Below are 15783 nucleotides of genomic sequence, written 5' to 3'. Positions count from 1 at the left end.
CACCAAAGCACGGTTTCACAGGGCAACCTGTGCAAACATCCCCACACTTGTACTTCTTCAGTGGTGGGACAGAAGGGTACAAAAGTGAAAGGCCTGAAAACTCAGTTTCCAGATAATTCTTCTGTCTTCTGGTTGAGCACCCGGGCACCTACGTGTGCTCAAAGAAAGTTTAATAGTGCCCTCCTGAGTGGGAGAGCTCTCCACAGCTACAAGCCCTTCAGTGAACCTCGATCATCACAGCCTGCCGAGAGCGAGGGCTTAAGCCGGATGCTCGGGCTGAAGAGACGGGCACTCCGTCCGGCCCGTGGGGTGCCAGGACTGGTGGCTGCACTTCAGTAAGAGCCTAAAGCGAGGCCGCTCGCTCCCGGTCACCGCTTCTGGGCCGGTTTCGAAGGAGGAGAACGGGCCGCCGGGAACACTCCCCCGCTGCGGCGCTCCTGAGGTACCTGCCTCCCGGTGCGGCGGCTGGCGGCAGCAGCCAACCGCGGCGCAGCTTAGCAGCAGCGGACTCTCGCGAGAGCCGCCGAGTAAACATCGCTCTGCCGAGGCCCTCCCGCCGCTCTCCTGCTCCTCCTCCTGCCATTAGCGCGGAGGAGGGGGCTGTGTTCTCTGAGGCGCCGGCTGCAAGCAGCGAGCGAGGAGAGGTGAGTGCTGCGGCGAGCCGGCGCAGCCTTCTGACCCGGCGGTGGGGAAGCAGGCTTTCCCCTGGAGCGGTGCGGAGGGAATGGGGACCCTGTCACTGAAGACTGGAAGTCTTCTGCCTTCCCTCTTCTCCTTCCTCCCCCCCACCGTGAGGCAGCAGGAACAGCCATCGCCGTAGAGCCTGAGGGAGGACAGCCTCAGCCCCGGCTGCCGATCAGCCCGGGAAGGAGGTGGGAGGATCGGGGGTGGGTCTCGGCTGGGGAGCCACCGAGGCAGTTTGCCCGCCTGCCTTCGGCGCGCTGCCCCTCAGGTGATTTCTTCCCCTGCCCCTGGCGGGCGAGCGGGGGCTGCCGCCTCCTGCCAGAGGCACAAGTTGCCTGACTTTCCCCGTCCGTTTCCCCGGGGTGGGTGCCGCCAGCCAGCGAGGCGCTGGAGTTACCCAGCCACGGCCGCCGCTCCATCCTCCCCCGGGGGGGGGGGGGGGCGACGATTGAGCCCACCGGCAGCTCGGCTTTTGGGCGCGGCGGGCTTAGGGGCCGCGGATGCCCCGGGGTGGTGCCGGGGACAGAGGCGAGCTTGGTGGGGTAGGAGGTGAAGCCGGGCGGGTGTGAGCGCCGTGCTGTGTGCTGCGAGGGTCAGGCTCAGGCGCTGCTGGCCATCCTGAGGTGAGGCGGGGTGGGGTGGGGTGTACCCACGGTAGGTAGTGTGGCTTTCGGGTGTCCTGCCCGCTCTGTGAATAAATAAATAAAGGGACAAAAATATCCATGTAATGCGCTTGAAAAGTATATTTAACAAACAACACAGAACAAAAAAACCCAAACACAACAACAACAACAAAAATACCCAGCCGAAAAAAACTCAGGAACTCACAAGTTGCCACTCTCAGATGCACAAATCCAAAACCTGCTTTTGTCCTGAGCCAAAGGAGTTTGGGATTGGGCCCGTAATTTGACAGCCCAGGTCGTGCTCTGTATCTTTAGGCAATTTGCAGTGACTAAGATAAAAGTTAAGTGGAAGACCTATGTCTCCTGTTTGTTTTTTCCTTATTGTTTGTAGTTTTGTTGGTTTTAATTAGTTTGAAATGTCTTGGGTTAGAGTAGCAGGTATAGGCATGCCACCATTGATACTGCTTACCTGATTTCCTGGCGTGAAATACGGAATAGGAATAAATGACCCTTGATGTAGCTTCTGAATAAAAAGCAGTGCTGAAGTTTGAAGTAAAAAAAAGTTTCCTGTAGGGTATTTGATGGGTTATATTAATGTTGTTTTGCTTTTACTTGCTTTTTGCTGAAGAGGCATGAAATTTATTTTGGAGGCTACAGGTGCTGGGATTTGTCAGGTATGCCAATTCAGTCTTTTGATTACAGTTTTTCTGAAGTCACTTGCAGTAAAGGGATCTTGTTTGTGAGTGTATATAACTCTAATAAATCTCACTAAGTGGTTGGGCGTGTTCCATAAAAGATGCCTGGACATAAACAGAAATCCTAAAAACTGCTGAAAATCTTAGGGATGAAACAGTATCAATCTTACTTTCACCCTGCGCCGTTAATGGCAATACTAGTCCATACACTACTATTCTGAGAGGTGATAAGCAGTGGCCACACTTGCTGCATATGAGAAATCTGCTACTGTATCTAATAGAATTGATTCAATTTCATCTTCTAGGCTATATGTAGGCATGTTTTCCTGCCTTTTTTAAAAGGTGTCTTGAATTATAAAAATAAAATTCACATAGTTCTGTGAAACTGGGACTCAGGTATTTTTCGCATTGTACACAATGTAGTATATGTTCAGTTTAAATGTTATTGCTTAACAGAGCTTTAAAAAATTACAAAATTATTTCTCAAACATTTCAGGAGAAAATAAACTCCCAAACCACTGGCTAAACAGAACTCAGAAGTTAATATTTACAGTGGACAGGTACCATGCTTTATTTCATTTTGCCTTTTCTTTTTTTTCCTTTTTTTTTTTTTTTTTAGAAAGTCTTTCTTAAAAAGAAGCAAACAACAAACTCACACCCTATCATTAACTTGCAATGGAGTTGGACAAGGCCTATTCTCTTGGGACGCAATGAGGTTATGTTCCCAGGAGAACAGAAGCTTTGGATTTCTGTCAGATAATCCATTGTGGACTTGCTTGTGCAAAACTTGTGGTGCTGACCTCTGAGAATCTGGTCCTGTGCTTAGTGGTGTCCCTGGTGTACTGGTTGGAATTATATGGGATGGCATGCTGAATGGAGTTCAGTGTATGTATAGCTTCTCTTGCACATGGTGAGGTTTGCCTAACTGTAGTCTCTCAGGACTTCTGTATAGCTTCCTTTGAGCTCATCTATCTTTATACCCCTGAAGCTTGAGTGGTGGGTAGAGGTTTTTAATAAGTTACCTTCTGTACTTTGGGATCCCTCTTGAATCCTTTAGCGACTACAAGGAGCTTAGTCACAGTTTGAGGAGCACTGGTTTTGTCCACTCTTATCTGCCTAGGCAATGGGTTTGTTTTGGTTTTAAAGCTTACCTTCTCCTTATAAATTCAGTTTTTTGCTCTATCCATTTTTATTCTAATAAAAATGTTCTTCCCACCAAGTTTAAGCCAAGGGTTAGTTAAAATGTAAAATCAATTGCTAAACTTTGGTATTTTTATTCTAGGAGATGCAAGATAGACATGTAAATTACAATGAAAAGAATTACTTCTCTGTATACAGCATTCATCAACACAAAGACTACTTACTAAGCTGTATATGGTAAATGGTTTGCTTTTAGTCCCTCTGAAAGAGGCTTTATGTGTCTTAGCGACAGTTGACATAAATCAAACATACTATTGTTCACCAAATCATTTAATCTTCTCTTGTTGGTAGCTCATTTCAGCATATAGCTGCACTTAGAGCGGACCTGCCATCAGTAGTAATTGGGTTACTGTAGCATGAAAATGTGGGTTTGATAAACAACTGACAGCTAATTCTTTGGGATGGGTTGATGCAGGATTTTTCGAAGTCTGGTGACTAAACAACATCTTTTGTTTTGCAAAAAAAGGAGTAACACCAAGGGTAACCCAGTCTGATGCTGTGGGGTGTGAACTCAGGGAGGAGTTATTTAGAGCATGGTATTGGATCTATATGGTGAACTGTATTTAAGGTGGAGGGATCTTTCCTTGAAGGATCAGAAGTTGGTTGATGCCAGATGACAAAGAGTAGATCATTTCATTGGTATGAAAGGTCCTGCTGCTCTGTAGTGTAAAACTACAGAATAACTTTTGGCAGTCCTATAGCTCCTGCATCTGCATGAGGAAACAATAGAATGAGACAACATGGGACTGAGGGGAGGGAATGAATTTATCAGAAAAAACTTCTTTTCCTTGTCATAAATAATTTTATCAACATGGGAAGCATTATAATAGGCAGTCGTCATAGTTAATACTGTCTTTTACATGTGAAATCTGGTAATTTTGTGAGCCTTGCATTAATATCTCACTACTTGATAGAACTTAAAAAAGCAAAGCAAAACAGTGGATCAGGAAAGAATATTAATCTTGCTTCAAATATAGGGTTATCTGATTTTGCATTATGGTTTGAACTGTAGATTTGAAACTTAGTTTGTGATGTATGTCTTTATTTATACCTACAAACTCGCAATTTGTCAGCTGACATATGAGTTCGAGACTTGTAACTGAATAGAATATGAAGAAAGGAGATACCTAGAATTCTAATGTAATAAACTTCAGAAGACTGCTTATGTGAGATTTTGATTGTCATAGGAAATATATATTTTTAAATTCTATTAAAATATTTTAAATAAAATTCTGCATAAATATATATAAATAAATTTCTATATTTTTGCTAGTAAAGAGGAACAGTGGTTGATTAAAATTGTAGACTGGGTTTATGGGACTTCACAAGAGAAGAATCTTCTGAAGTAGTGAAAAGGAGAGACAACTATTCACCTTTTATTAGTAAGGAACAGACAATGTTAAGTAATAGTTGATGTGAACAGGTTGCACAAAGAGGTTGAGTTTATCCTAGGCGGCAGAATGAATGGGAGGGAGGAACTAAGGGGATAACTTGAATCTATATGAGGAGAGGAGCTGTGTTTAGAGGAAGAGTGTTTACTGTATTGCAATTTAGATTAGCTGTAACTCTAATGTTCCGAAGTTTGAACCTGTGATTGCTGGCATGCTGTAGAGGAGCTGCTTGCTTCGCAAAGATCTTGGCATACTGGAATTTGTTACATTTCCTTCCCCAGAAGTGGAAACAAATAAAACCTTTTTGTTATCTTTGAATAGAGGAAAGGTTGCAAGGCTTCCTTCTACTATGTGTTATAAAGATAGCAGTTTACAATTCTCTGAGAGTATTGTGTGTAATGTCACATTAAGTGAGGCACTGCTATTGCATCTATAAAACGTGCCAAGAAATTTTAGCAATTAAATCTCCTTGTAGTAAAACCAAGCAAACCACTTCCCAGACAAACAATTAGAAATCTTCAGTCAAGTGGGTACCTTGCCCTAAACCAAGTATGTCTTTCTGGTCCTACTTATGAGCCACCGTAGTAGAATAAAGTTTATGAGAAAGACAGTTGTGCTTAAGTTGGATGCTACTAAAATGAAGATACACTAGGTTTTGCCAAGCCATAAGAGTTGCAAATACAGCCAGCTTCCGTACAGAGGAGTTTAAATTAGGAGGGGAAAGAATGGAAGTCATAACTTCAGAAAGGCACATGACTACTCTAACTGTACTGCTAAGAGGGATGCAGACAGCAAAAGGAAGTGGCTTGCTACAAGTGGGGAGTTGTGTGTGCTTAGGGGACTCTGCTGATTGTACCAGGTTAGGCTCCATCTCCCTCTCCCTGATGCAACAGAGAGTAAGACAACCTGTCTAGCACACTTGTGCTCTATCATGAACCTCTGTCAGCATCACTGAGAATCCGCCCAGAGGACAGCTATGTCCTATTCCTGCTAGACTGCTGCCAGTTAGGAGACTCTGAGTCTGCTTTGTGAGGAAAGGGTTTTCCAGGGTCAGTGTTTGCTACTGCCATGTATTCAAACCTTGAGTATGCTGGCACTACTACCAGTCAGTCACCTGTGGGGGATGGCTTGGTGGTGTGCCTTTCCTACAAATCACTGTTTTCTACTTGTTTTTTTTACAGAATGAGTAGAGCTGAATCCAATATTGAGAGAGCCTGGCTTAACTGCCATGTAACACCAGAACAGCTATAACCTCACTTCATAGAGACCTCAGTGTTGTTACAAGTGCTCTAGTAAAAAAAGAAATTACTTATAGCTGAACTGATAGTTAAATTCCAAGCAATATTTCATGGTCTCAGGAGAGCTGTTTTGTACAGGCCAGCCCAGATGCAGATTATCTAGCCACAGAGTTCCCTTGCCACTGTCTGAAGCTGAATTTATGATTAGCCATCTTGGTTTTCCATGTGTCACAGCTGAGCACAGAGGGGAGGGTGACAGGTCACAGTGTGGCCCGGTATCTTCCTTATTTCCTAGTGCAGAACTACCTCTTTAGCTGATTAGCTACATCTGAACCAAAATGTGGAGAAGGCAGGAGCAGCTCACAGGCTTAAGTGTTCCACTTCTTCCCATGAAAACTGAGGAAAGCCTTTCAGGAAAAATTCTTCTTTTCCAAATCAGCCAGGTAGATGATCAGAGAACTGGAACACCTCTCCTATGGGCAGGCTGAGAAAGTTGGGCTTGTTCAGCCAGGAGAAGAGAAGGCTCCGGGAGACCTTACAACAGTCTTCCAGTACCTAAAGAGGCCCTACAAGAACGCTGGAGAGGGACTTTTTACAAGGGCATGTAGTGATAAGACAAGGGGAATGGCTTTAAACTGAAAGAGGGTATATTTAGATTAGATGTTAGATAGAAATTCTTCACTATGAGGGTGGTGAGACACTGGCACAGGCTGCTCAGAGAAGCTGTGGCTGCCCCATCCCTGGCAGTGTTCAAGCCCAGGTTGGATGGCGCTTTGAGTAATCTGGTCTAGTGGAAGGTGTCCCTGCCTGTGGCAGCTGGTTGGAGCTGGATGATCTTCAGGGTCCCTTCCAACCCAAGCCATTCTATGATTCTGTGAAATAGCAGACCTTAGACTAATGGCATCAGACTCCTTTTGTCTTCCTGTGTGTATTGCAAGTGTTTATCACAGACATTTCTTAAAATTTGTTTTAACTATTTTTTTTTCCAATGAATAGTTGCATAATGTGTTTTCAGCTCTTCCCTCTCACTGGTGCCTTATAAGGGAGGTAACCAGAACGCCAGCCAAATATCAGCCTGATGATTAAAGAATAGTTCCATTTAAAATGTCACTAATTTTTAGCATACTGAGTCCTGTATGAAGAGGAAAGCTTATATTAGTAGCTCCACGGACAAAAGCATTGTACTGCATTGTTTAAAGGCAGTTGTTGTTTTCTGAAGTTTAAGATAACTGGATTCTTTTGTGTCATGGTACTTAGTGTTTGGCAGAGTAGGAAAGGAGAGCAAATTCAATCACAAGGTAAGGATTTGATGGGAGTACCTGTTTTTACAAATGGTAGAATCTGAATATGGAGGATAAAGTCTGTTTAACAATAATTAAAAGTATAGTTTAACAAGCTCTAAAATCTGGAACTATGAGAGAATTCTGTGTTCTGCATGTGAGCTTCTCTCTGGTACTCTAAGCAATCATACAGCAATGAAAGACAATGAAAGACATGGCTGTTAAGAATATGTAACAGCCAACTGTTTAAACACATTCCTACTTAGTGGAGTAATGGCTTTTGAATAACAGATATTTCTGTAGCAGATATACTTGGTGAGACTTACCAAGTAAGGTCATCTTATAGTTCAGATCTAATAATGGCATGTCTCAGAAAGCAGTTGAGTGCATCGCAGTGAATTCTGACTGTCAAGCTTCGGTTCTGGTGTCATCAGTGTACATCTTTGTCACGAGGTTTTGTTGATTTTATTTATGCTTGCTTAGCTCAAAAAAATGGTAGAAGACTCTGGTTGAGAGGTGAGTCAATGTTCTTCATGACTAACTTGCCATATTTCACTTCTGTAAATCAAAAGTTCTGTTGTGCCTGAAGAAAATTTCTCTTACTAAAGCTGCCTGCTTACACTTTAAAAGAACTTACTTTATGAAATAAGCAATGAATCTTGGCTTCTGCAAATGTTGTAGGAGAGGAAATAGTCATATGCAAGTTTGGGGGGACTCCCCAAAACAAAACAACCCTGTTCATATTGTAAATGCAATTTCTGGTAAAGTCTTAGTGTTTAGTCCTTCCCCAATGTTAACAGGCATAGGTAGCATCTTATGAAGTAATGATTAGGGGAAGAGAAGCAAGATTCATTGAAACAGTTGTTCTCCATGAATTCAGCTCTCAAATCTCGTGAGCAAAGTAGATGGAGGACCATTTTGTATGGAAGTATAGTAGGTGGGTTCTTATTGTATGGAGGCTCTTTCCCTGCTCTGTCCTGTTTATCTTGTCAGGGAGTTTCATTTAACAAAGAGAGAAAGTTCGTATAAAATATGTATTATGTGAGCATCTTAGCCCACTTGTGCTCTGGATGTGGTGACCCCACTGCTCAGTTGTATAACTAGTAAGTAGAAACTTTTCTCTGTTGTTTTGGTTTGGGTATTTTTTCGTAATTTTTCCATGATGTTAACACCTGGAATAATCTCCTTTAATTGCTTATGCTTTGGATCATTCCAACTGGAAATTGAAGTCAGGCAAAATAGCAATAATAAGAATAAAAATGTGTAAACCAGGGACTGTTTTGAATTATCTGAAAAGCCCAAAGAGCAGAATACAGACATAAGGTCCTTTCCAACCCTAACTATTCTATGATTCTGTGATTACATCAGGGGGATCTTTATAGGAGGGAAATAAAAACATGCATGTGTAGTATAAAACATAATTGACCTTTGGTATCTGCTTAAAGAAATACATATGGAAGTGAAGCAAAATAAAGCTCTCCCTGATATTCTTCAGCTGAATCTGAGTATAACAGCTGTTTCTGAGGCTGAGTTATACAAGCCATGGAGTGATCACACAGCGGCAGAAGTTGAGGCTGTGGCTCTCAAGTCCAGTGAACCACAGACTACTGTCAGGCCACAGCGCACTTCCACCATACACCTTTGATTAAAAAAACGCTCCGGTCCCATTGACCAGCCACATGCTGCTGACACTGTCTGTGGATCACAGGTTGGAAATCACTAAGTTATGATGGGCTGTAGTGTTAGGAATACCACCTAAGTTACTTTGGTTTGGAAGATCAGTGGACTAGACAAAGGGATTCTTTCCCTGCCCCGTTAAATCTTTCCCTTTCCTTTCTTTTCTTTCCCTGTCTTTCTTATTGTGAGCCAGTGATAAAGGGAAGAAGAATGAAATGGGATGCTTTAGATTTTCAAGCTTTGCTGGCAAAGCTTCAAAGAAACTGGAAATTTTTTTGTCTTCTTTCTTACATCGCAGCATGTGCCATTTCTGGACCAGCTCTAGTTCTCAGTAATTAGCAGTGTTTACAGGCAACATTCATTCATTCCTTCAACAGGAAGGAACACACTGAAGTCACTGGGAGCCCCAGGTGCACAAGGTAATGCAAAATTGTCTCCAAAGTCTTGAGGCCATGTAGCTAAGGTAGTGTTACAGGAGAACAAATGTGTGGGATGAAAACCTGCATTTCAGCTGTGCGGGCATGGTACTATATATGGAAGGATGGGGCTGTCTGAGTGACGATTATAATATGTTTACCAGCTGATCAGTTTGAGTAAATAAATCTTGGCATTTCCGGATGGTTGGTTACACCTGGGAAGTAATTTAAATGCGAGTGAGCTTATATCAGAGTTTCTTGTGACAGGAATGGTGATATGTCCTCTTGCCTTCCGAGACATTCTGCTCTAGCCTTTGCACCATGAGAAGTGCAAAATGAATGCTGCACTGATATGACCAATCTCTCGACAGTGCTGTGAATCTGACCATGGATGTTTAGTGGGTTAACCAATATGTGGATGTTCAAGTTGACTTCATGTGCTGCAGCTCTGATCCAACTCTTTCAATCAATATCAGTGGTGCTGATATTACTGTAGGGCAACCTAGAGGAACTTTCCACTTGATTTTTCAGGAGGCATCCAGGTACAACCTGCCATGTTGCCTGCTGTTATGATGCCACTTGCTTTAAGTTCGTACTGAAAGCAGTCTCTTTACAGCTGTGTTGATTCGTAACTACGAAGTATCAGGCTTGTACTTGAATACCTTTAAGCCCTATTTAATCCCAGAGGGCACCTGTTTTATGTTAACTCTCTGCTCTTGCTCACAGACATATAAGCCAGTTGTGTAGTGTCAAATGAAAAAAGACCAAAAAATCCTTTTCAATGTTCAGGAGAAATAGGTGAATATCATCCAAACCAGACATGAGAAAATTTCATGTGTATGAAAATACCCTGACCTCCACCACTGATTTCAATTGCTACTCAGCTTCTGCTGCAGCCTAGCTTCTCACAGAATAGCTTTTCTGAAAGCTTTTGCTGGAAACCAGAAAAGAGGTTCCTTAGAGCCTGTCAAAAATACTGCTGCCTTCACCTTCGCTCTTCAGGAAGATGCAAAACTCGTGGCAATGGTGTAAAATGTACAACGAGGAAATATGCTTACCCATTATCTGTTTAAATAAGCAATATAACATTCTGCTTTATAAAATAATCTTTACAGCAACGTTCAGGAAAAAAAATAGATACACATCCATTTTTTAATGTGTATTTTAGATCACTGCATTTGAAAGGATTGAAAGAATAGTGGAAAATAAAAAATGAAAATGGAAGTAATTATGGGGTAATTAGGGATAAATTGTTATACTCTAGTAAAGATAAAAGTTTTTAGCTATTTTTTTCTCTGCCCCTTTTATTAAAAGAGCAGTAATATTTGGAAAGCCTATTTTGGTTTTGTTTCCAGTCCAACCTCTGTTTCAGATTTTGACCCCCAGGCATACGATGAGCCTGTCTTGTTTAGGGATCAAAGCCTGCAAGAGAAGAATTACGAGGACAATTTTAGTTATATTATTTCTCTTTAAGCAAAGCAAAACCAAAAAAACCACACACACACAACTGAAACCCTTTGGTGTTTGTATTTTTTTCATGTAGAAGCTCACTTTTGAAACTAGTCCTGACAGTATCTTCTTTCTATCTGACTGTCATCTTCTCCGCCTAAGAAATGCAGTGTAAATGTATTTTCTTGATTCCTTTGCATAAGTGCTCTGAAGTAGTCATGTCATCTTTAAAGAACACTGCCATACAGACTGAGGATAAAAGCTTCTGCACACTTACTTAGGACATTAGAGAGTGATGGTGATCTGCGTCTGCCTGACTGCAGCAGAAGAATGCAGTTGCATGATGAGATTTTCTTCTGTCATTGTGGAATCTTAAGTGCTTTCCCTCCCTCTCTTTTTCTGCCAAGGCAAGTTTGAATTTTACCGCAAAGATATTGGTTAAGTAAGGCCTGCTCAACCCCATTCATTTTAAATCATAAAGCAAGTCCTCTCCAAATATTGCAGGCTAATAAACCACAGTAAAAGAAGTGGAGATTAAGCTCCATATTTGTCTTGGATGGAAGGCTAGACTTCTGTCTGGAACATCTGAATTGGTGCTTTGGGTGCAGCTTCCTTCTGTTCAAGGGTGGTGATCATCTTGTCAACAAGGCACCAGTTTTACAAGATAAAATCACTTACAGAAGTAGGCTTCCATCATATATGTACAACTAGGGAGGGAAATAGGGGCTTTTTTTGCTTGTGGTATAACAAATGCTGCACCTGCTTATGCTTTTCCCTCCTGTTTTCTCTTCCTTGGGTAGATCAGGAATGGAGTTTGTGCTTGACCAAGAGTGTAGGATTTTTGATGGAAACAAAATTTGGCTAATCCTACTTTTTACAAAGAAGCTGCACTTGAATACATTATAATGGCTTTCCAAGTTAAGGGGATCTAAATTAATATTTGCCAAGAACTAACATACAAATGAAACAGTTGAGAATTTCTTTGTAATTCTTGGATTTGTTTCATACCTCAGTCAATGCTGCTTCTAAGGAAGAAGCCTCTTTCGTTGATACAAAGCTCAATCTACTACGCATATGGAATTTGTGGGTATAATTCTCATCAACATTGAGGGAGAGGGGACTGACAAAGGATAATCTATCCTATGTTGTGGATACCTAGCACATTTTTGAAGTGACAAGCAAAGAGGGAATACATGAATGTACCAAGATCTTTTTATAAGTGCTTTTTCAACATTGAAAGATCTGGTGCTTTTTGAGATACTGACCATATTTGACCCTGCGTACTTCACAAGCACCATTCAATCAAAGTTTAGCAGGTGTTTACAAAGCACCAAAATTCAGAAGGCCTTCATCTTCTTTGAATGAAACACATGCTGTTCTCTCAACTTGGCATCTCAATTTTCGGAGCAGCACTAATCCAGGTAATATTAAGTGTGTTTATATTCGGATACATTGTGACATCTGAGTGCACCAAAGGTTAAATTAATTAATAGACTCAACTGATGTTTAAAAAACTATTACTCTAAATTTTATTTGTGACTTCTATGGCTTTGATTTCTAGCAAACTTAATAAACTAGTATCTGTATGATGCTTTCTGCACATGTGAGGATTTATTATGAGAAATCAAGTTTGATGTTCATGGTCAAAGATTTTGATCCCATATTATCTGTGTCCTCTTAAACTTACTCTGTGTGCTTGAAGCAAGTTTAAAATATTGTTACTTTAGTAACAATACTTAGTTACTTAGTTTTCTAAGTTTGTATATTCTGTGATTTCTTACTTCATGCCCCTTTTCTGGCAAGAGAAAAGGCAAATATTCCTAATGATGTGAGTCCTTGAAATTGAGCAGTTTGTTCAAGGTAAGCCTATGTTTGTATGTTAAATTTTCTTAAAGAAATAATACTTGGGAGCTCTTAAACTTTTTGTTGGCTCTGGAAGCAGGAATGCAGTTAGCATATGGGATAGGAATATTCATGTTGCCTGCTCTCCTTTTGCATGGCTCTGGCATGTTGGAAGTCAGCAGGTGTTGTTTCTTTCTACTGAGAAAGTGTGGGGTTATATATATTACTTAGAAATATTTAAATTAGTTCATATTTTGTAAAAACACACTGAGATACTTTCAGCAAGGATGCTAGGTAAAAGCAATTTGTGTTCTGAAGGAACACGCTATTTTGAGAGAGGATAATTCATTTTCCCACCTTATTCAGTCCTTGGCCTTTACAGTGGTATCAAACAAAGGAAGTGACTCTTACAGATGCTTTCATGGTGTGGTTCCTGGTTTATTGAGAGCTGGGCTGAGATCCACTGACTCATTTCACGTAAGCCACCAAAGAGATGTTTCCAGTTACTGCCTGGACCAGGCTTTTGAGCTGAAGGATTCCATCTCTGTCTGCCAGCCATCCTTCACAAGAAACACAACAGACTTGTATTACAAATATTTCAACACTATAATTCAGCCTTTGAAGGTTTGGCAGTTACTTGGCAAAGGATGTCTCCAAAGTGGTATTTTTAGCAGACACTTTATAGGGAGCTTCAGATCTTCATCTTTTTTCTTCATGTGGAGAGTATATTTTCTGTCTGTGAGGTGCCCGGAGCTGAAGGATATAAAAATTACAAGATGCTCAAACCACAGTTGGGTTCAAATTGTCTTGAGTTTGGTGGGAGCTGCATCTATCCCCATGATAATCAGTTGCCTGGTTTTCCTCTGCTGGAGAGTCCAGTGCTCTATGGGGGTGGGAGAGGGATGCCACCTATTTTTTTGGTTTCATTTGGCCCTTGAAACACATTTTAACTGTCAAGCAAATCTGTTTGCTGTAGGACTATTATTGGATGAGGCTGGGTTTCTAAACATTATTTGAGAAACCAATTATAGACGTGGGCAACAGTTACAGGCTTTTGAAATGGTCAGGAGAAGCAAACTGCTAAATCCAAAGATACCAGGTACCCTCATCACAATGAGAGTTGGCATTGTATCAGCTGTCAGGCAAGATTCACCTGTCTACCTTTGGGTGCTTAAAAATTGCACATCTGAGCCAGTTAATCATCTTAACTGTGCTCTGTAGTCAGTGGATATGAAAAGTCACTAAGAGGAGATGTTTTGTTGTACCTAATGCAAGGGTGACTGTTTTAGGACTCCACCACTACAACTGGTAGAACAGAGGTTGACATGTTTTTCAGAAGAAGATGGGTACAAGCAAGGCCCTGGTGCACTTCTAGTTGTGGAGCCTTGCATGCATGTATAGGGTCTAATAACTGACTTCTGAGTAGTTTCATATGGCAGTTGAAATTTCAACAGTAATAAAATCCACTGGCTTCATCTTAGTAAAATATCTCTGCAGGTGCATGCAAAAACTTGTGTGTGAATTCACAGACTCCTTTTGTTTTGCTCACAGCATAGTTGAATCAGTTTGGTTTTCTCCAGAAGAGCATGAAGAATGTGCTTCCTCAGTAGCAGCCCATGTAAAAGGTGGTTTAAGTAGACAGCTCCTCTGCAGTTGCACCTCTGGAAACCCCTGGGCTTAGGTCAGCTGAACTTTTTTTCTGTTTCCTGCTGTAATTCTATCTTTTTTCCATAGTTCATTGTGCCATTTGGTGTTAAAAATAGGATTCCATAAAACATTTTATGTTCCTTAAGTGCATACACTTTGTTTTGAACGCATATCTCTGTGAAGGCTTGCCAGAGAAAAGCTTGCCTTTCCTTCAGTGCTGACCTGATCTGACTGTAATACTAAACTCGAGGTAAGAGTCAGGACTAATGCAGTGATTCCATGTCTCAGCTCTTCCTTCAGGTTTCTGGCACCTTCTGCAAACTACTCTTTGTGCTTCAGATGCTGGTGTGGTGCTGCATGGTTTAAATATATATGTATATATATATATATACACATACATATATTCTTTTAATTTGGTGGTTTTGATTCATTTTGTTATGCCTCACTTTCCCTGTTTCTAAAATCAGTCCTTGTGTTTTCACATCTATACATGGAGAGCATTATGTAAGCCTGTATGTTATCTTGAATATATTTCTACTACTAATTGAGTGGCATTGGAAGGGGTCTGTTCCCCAGGCTGCTGTAGATACTTGTTACAAAGCAGGGCTGTCTGGTCAAGTTCTTCCCTTGCTCATAAGCCCTCAGGGTCTTCCCAGGATTGAGGTTGGGTTTACTTCCCTTTGTAGTCAGCAGTGATACAATTGCGGACTTGCTTTTCCAAGATGATGCGTTTAATGTTTCAGTTTTGCAAATTACCTCACAATCTGAGTGGAAGATATTTTAAAGGAGCAAACCATAATTTGCTTGGAGGCTCTGGGAAAGGTATGTCACACAGGGAAGCAGAATAAAGCTTGCAGCTCCATCTTACGGGAAGATGAAGACGCTTTCTGGCATTATTAATGTGAGGAATAACCGAAAGGAGAGGAAAGCAGCTTGAGGGTTGGTAACAACCCCAAGAGCCCTCTGCATTTTTGGGCATGCTGGGAAGGGGGAGGGCACACCTTCCCTCCCAGAGGCTACCAGCAGAGCTGCTTCCCTGTGCTTTCAGGATTTGCTGAAATTTCCATAATTTATTTTATTACTGATTTATTTTGTGAGATTTTACTCAAGGGGATGAAAAAAAACCCCAACCACAAAACAGACTAGCCTCCATCCCTGTGCTATCATCTTATATCTGGGGAGAGTAATGAAATTTTTATTACGCATCTAGGCTAGGGAGGTAGGGCTCAGTATCAATTGGGGCATTATCTGTGGAGTGAAAAGTGCTTATTTTTGCACAGACCTTTTCTGACTGCCGTGGGGTACTTCTAAAATAAGAGATTTTACTTGGCTTTCTTTTTGCAAATGAGAGCAAGTTGAAATGTATTTTAAGACTCAACTGACACAATAATTAATTGTCTGAGGAATCACAGATGTAAATATTTTTTTATGCTGTACTAATACTACGTTATTAGATTTCTTTCTCTTTTTTTTTAGTGCTCCCTGTATTTTCAGAAGTGAGATTATAGCAGAGCAGCTGTTTCCTTGTGAATAGTGAAATAGAGAAGTTTTCTCTTTCACCCTGTATTATACCAATTTGACAAACTACATTCCTGATATTATGTGTGGCTTTACAAGGAAACTGATAAAACATTCCAAACA

The 15783-nt window shown here is 41.3% G+C and overlaps 1 protein-coding gene across 1 annotated transcript in view; it reads left to right on the top strand.

Moving 5' to 3' along the window:
* The first annotated feature begins 491 nt into the window (after positions 1-491).
* STK38L (serine/threonine kinase 38 like) overlaps positions 492-15783 on the top strand; it is a 48709-nt gene continuing 33417 nt past the window's right edge. Inside the window, exon 1 of the mRNA XM_061472130.1 lies at positions 492-644. The gene's annotated coding sequence lies outside the window, so the exon portion shown is untranslated. The remainder of the gene's footprint in view (positions 645-15783) is intronic.

This window comes from Pezoporus flaviventris, unplaced genomic scaffold, assembly GCF_033815535.1.
Source record: "Pezoporus flaviventris isolate CSIRO_AGI_PZ_B2104156 unplaced genomic scaffold, CSIRO_AGI_Pfla_v1 ptg000070l, whole genome shotgun sequence".
Taxonomy (NCBI): Eukaryota; Metazoa; Chordata; class Aves; order Psittaciformes; family Psittacidae; genus Pezoporus; species Pezoporus flaviventris.
Note: the sequence above shows the minus strand (reverse complement) of the source record. Positions and strands in the feature narration are given on the sequence as shown.